At 58.0% G+C, this 4192-nt stretch overlaps 1 pseudogene; it reads left to right on the forward strand.

Moving 5' to 3' along the window:
• The first annotated feature begins 849 nt into the window (after nt 1-849).
• LOC119087280 lies at nt 850-1282 on the forward strand (annotated as a pseudogene).
• Nucleotides 1283-4192: the final 2910 nt, after the last annotated feature.

Here is a 4192-nt window from a genome sequence, read left to right on the forward strand (position 1 = left end):
TTGCATAATTTTCCCCAACATTTCTCCTCCAACCCTTCCCAAACGCCTCCAGCCATGGGCAGGAATGCGAGGTCTAACCGGAAAGAAAGGCCGGAGGCAGCCACACCCTCGCCACCTTGCAGTGGCGTCCCGGCCCAGTTTGGGCTTTTGGGATGCTGCTCTTCTGATGCTGGGACCCTACGAGCGCTGGACTTCGTGGAGCCAGTGTAGAGCCGCCTCCAGGGCATGCGCGCCTCACCCACGCCACCGGCGTCCGGATACCAAGGTGCTGCGGTTGGGTCTGGGTGGTGGAGCCGCCGGGCGGGTCCAGCCGGAAGTTCTGCTGGGCAGGGCGGAGAGGGGGTGCAACCGGTGTGGCGGGGCCGGCGGCGCAAAGGGTTAATGTCCGTCCCGCCCCGGCCGCTCTGACTCATTTCACCAGAAACTAGAGGGGGAGGCGGCTGCAGATCTTCCTCGCACCCTGAGTGGGGCGGAAGCCGGGCGGGATCTTCGGCAGCCCCACCCCATTCACCTGCGCAGGTAGCCGGGCGGACAGTAGGCGGAGGCCCAGCGGGCCCGGAGCATGTTTGGTGGCCGTCCGTTCCGTGTCCGGGTACAGGAGCACTGCTCTGCCGGACGTCGGCGGTCCGGTCCTCGGAGTGTGCGTGGGCCGATCGGCCAGCGTGCGCCCCTCGCTCCCAGGGCTCCGCGCCCCTACCCGAGCTGATCAGGTGTGTCTCCTCTGTCTCCTCCCCTCTCAGGTCACAAGCACCCTCGGAACCCGGAGGTCCGCACTGTGAAGGTGACCCCCGCCCTGGGGAGGAGGGCGACGGCCCCTGGGAGTACGATGGCGGGCCGCCGCCTGGCTCAGGCCGCATCTCTACGGTCGCGCGTGTGGCTCTTTGCGCGCTTGGTCTCCAGGGCACTGAGACCGCGCTGCCGTCCGCACCCCCAGAGCTCCCCGGGGGAGCCGCCTGCTTGACCCGCTTTACCAGCGGGGTGCCGGCTTTTCGTGCTGGACACCGAAGCTTCGGTCAGCAACGGGGCCACCTTCCTGGGCTCCCCGACGGCGCGCCGCAGCTGGGACTGCGTGCGTGCCTGCTGCGCCACCCAGAACTGCAATCTGGCGCTGGTGGAGCTGCAACCAGACGGCGGCGAGGACGCCATCTCTGCCTGCTTCCTCATGAACTGCCTGTACGAGCAGAACTTCGTGTGCAAGTTCGCTCCGAAAGAGGGCTTCATCAACTATCTTACCCAGGAGCTGTACCACTCCTACCGCGAGCTGCGGACCGAGGCTTTGGAGGTGAGGAAGGTTGCCGGCCTGAAGGGATGGGCAGGTTATGGAGTCTTGGCTAAAAGAGCAACAAAAAGGGAATGAAGGAGGAGAGTCCCTCATCCACTGCCTTTTGAAGTAGGCAGTTATTTAGTAAACAAAGGGGAGGGGTGAGTGGAGAGGGGCCCCGCATCTCAGGGCCCTGGTTCTGGCTCCTGAACTCGGGATGTTCAGAGTTGATTATAGATGGGCTGAAGGCCTGGCCTGGGCTGTACCAACAGGAGAAATGAGGTGACTCTCTGGGGTTCCCTACCTCTGTCCATGATAGGCTGAGTCAGGGAATGTTGATGAGGCCCAGTGACTAGAAAGGCACCCTGGCCAAGCATTGCCCTAAGCACTTGGAGGCCTCGATAAATGAGCCTGACCATAGTCTCCTCCAGTGGCTGGATAAGGGATGAGCTGGCGTCAGCCCTGGAATAGATGGGCCTTTTTGCAGGTGGACCAGTGACACAGCCAGGCCCCAGACACTACAGAACAAACTCAGACAAGGTTGTCCTGAGGGAGAGGAACAGTGTTGTGGGTACAGTCTCCTAGAGGCTGTCCATGAGGGGTGAGAAGGGCTGCTGGGTGAGTCAACCTGCTGGTATGTGTATCTGGTAGGTGAGGGATGTCAGCTGCCGCAGCAGGTGGTGTGCCTGTCCACGTGAGCCAAGCAGGGCTGTCCTTCCTTAGGATGTGGTAGCCTAGCTGTCTGCTCGCGTTGTTTACTTCTAAGGATGAAGCAAAGTGGGGACCAGAATCCTCTTCTTCGGTCTCAGGACTGAGCAGTCAGCCGGAGCAGGGCTGGAGCAGCCTGCTTGTCATTCTCTCTGCCTGTTCTTTCTGCCAAGTGGGTCACAAGTTAGGACTTCTGCTACCTCTTCACATTTCACTCTTGTGCAAGTTCCCATCTCTGTCTCCAGTCTCTGGAAGAAGTGCTGCTAGCATCCACTTTTTAAGAGAAGGAAACTAAGCCTCTGTGGTACATTATCTGCCATAGCTGGCAGCGTGGTGCACACCTTTAATCCCAGCACTCCAGAACAGAGGCAGGTGGATCCCTGACTCCGAGGCCAACCTGGTCTATAGAGTGAGTTCCAGGACATCCAGAGCTACACAGGTATAGATTTTCCCTGTCTCGAAAAACAAACAAACAAACAAATAAATAAGAAAAAGAAAAAAAATATTTGCTCAAGATAACATCCCTAAGTGGTAGCCTAGGTCTCACCTCTGGAGTCTACTCAAAAGTCCTGCTGTGCTTTGAATGGGACCAACTTTATAGAACTTACCACCCAGCAATCTTCTGAGCTGGTACCTATTGCCGACTAAGGGTCTGCTCTTCTCTCTAACCACCCAACCGCTCTCCTTGGTCTCTGGGGAGAACTGAGATGGGGATTCTGGAAAGTAGGGGATGCTGCCTGTGGGCTAGGCTGGTCCATGGAGTCTCAGTTGGTCAGGGTTGGAGCCTGTTCCACAAGGAAGCGCATTAGTGTAGGTGGTAATGACTCCTATTGGTTGTCATGCCTTTCTCTACTGCAGGCTACGGAGTCCTGCTCCTGGACCAGAAGCTGAGTCTCTGGATCTGGGCCACTTAGTCCTAGGCCAGCCTCCTCTTTTCGGAAACCCCCACCCCACCCCACCCGAAATAGGATAGGATAGGATGGGGATTTCCTGGGACATTGAAGGAGCTGGGTAGGGCTCAGGCTGTGTGTGTACTTCAGGCCATTCCGGGCCATCTGGGTGCCACAGTACTTTGGAAAGTTGAGGAAGCTGAGTCTGTCGGTGGCTCCGCTCTCAGCCAAGTCTGGCTGTACACTAAAGAGGATGTGCCAGGACGCCCGAACCCTTGATTCCCGTGGTGGTTGAAGGAATCCTTCCCAGGGTGGGTGGCTTTGATCCTTTTCCCCAGTCTGTGGCCATGCCAGGCCAGATTCCAGTCCAGAGTCTTGTCTTGTCCCTTGTACCTTGTACCTGCCTCCGCCCCCCAACCCCCCTCTCCAGTGGCTCAGGAGGTGGAGTCTGCATTTCCTGAATGCGTCCTGAGGCCTGGTTTTATTGCCCTTCCAGCCCTTTGCTCTCTTAAGGGTGGGGAGAAGGGAGTGGTAGGTAGGGTAGGGCATTTGCCCCTTGGTCTTGGGGCTTAGTGAGAGCAGATATGCAGGGGTGATGGGGGAGAGCTCCTCATTCAGCCCAGAGTCTGATGCATCACTCTGCCTGCCATTTCCACTTAGTGGGGCTGGGGTGGTGGTGGATAGCTTGTCTGTCTGGTGGGGGGTGGATAGGTGTTGCTTGTCCGTCTAGGGGGGGGGAGAAGGAATAGGTGTAGCTTGGCCGTCTGGGTGGGGTGGTGGATAGGTGTAGCTTGTCTGTCTGCGGGGGGGGGGGGAATAGGTGTGTGTAGCTTGGCCGTCTGGGTGGGGGCGGTGGATAGGTGTTGCTTGTCCGTCTGCAGGGGGTGGTGGATAGGTGTAGCTTGTCTGTCTGCGGGGGCGGTGGGGTGTAGCTTGTCCGTCTGGGTGGGGGTGTGAATGGGGGTAGCTTATCTGTCTGCTCCCCGCTTTCCTAGAGTTGGTAGTTCTGCACAGTGAGAAAGGGTTCCTCCTGGCCTGGGCTTATCACTCAGGTCTGGTGATAACAGCCAAGCCCCTGGCGAGGGTTGTTTCCAGGGAACCATTTTCTGTTCCTCTTTTGCCTTCTTGTTCCCCGACCTTCTTGTGTCCCTCATGTCCCCCTTTTCCAATTGCCTGAGTTTTTCTTTTACCCTAAGTCTAACCCCGAGCCTCATGCGTGGTAAGCATGGCTTCCACCACCAGGCTACATCCCTGGCCCTTTTTGTGAACTTTGAGATTGCTCTCAGCAGGCCAGCATTGAACTAGCTCTGTGGCCCAGGCAGTTCTTGAACTT

The sequence above is a fragment of the Peromyscus leucopus genome, unplaced genomic scaffold, assembly GCF_004664715.2.
Source record: "Peromyscus leucopus breed LL Stock unplaced genomic scaffold, UCI_PerLeu_2.1 scaffold_889, whole genome shotgun sequence".
Classification (NCBI taxonomy): Eukaryota; Metazoa; Chordata; class Mammalia; order Rodentia; family Cricetidae; genus Peromyscus; species Peromyscus leucopus.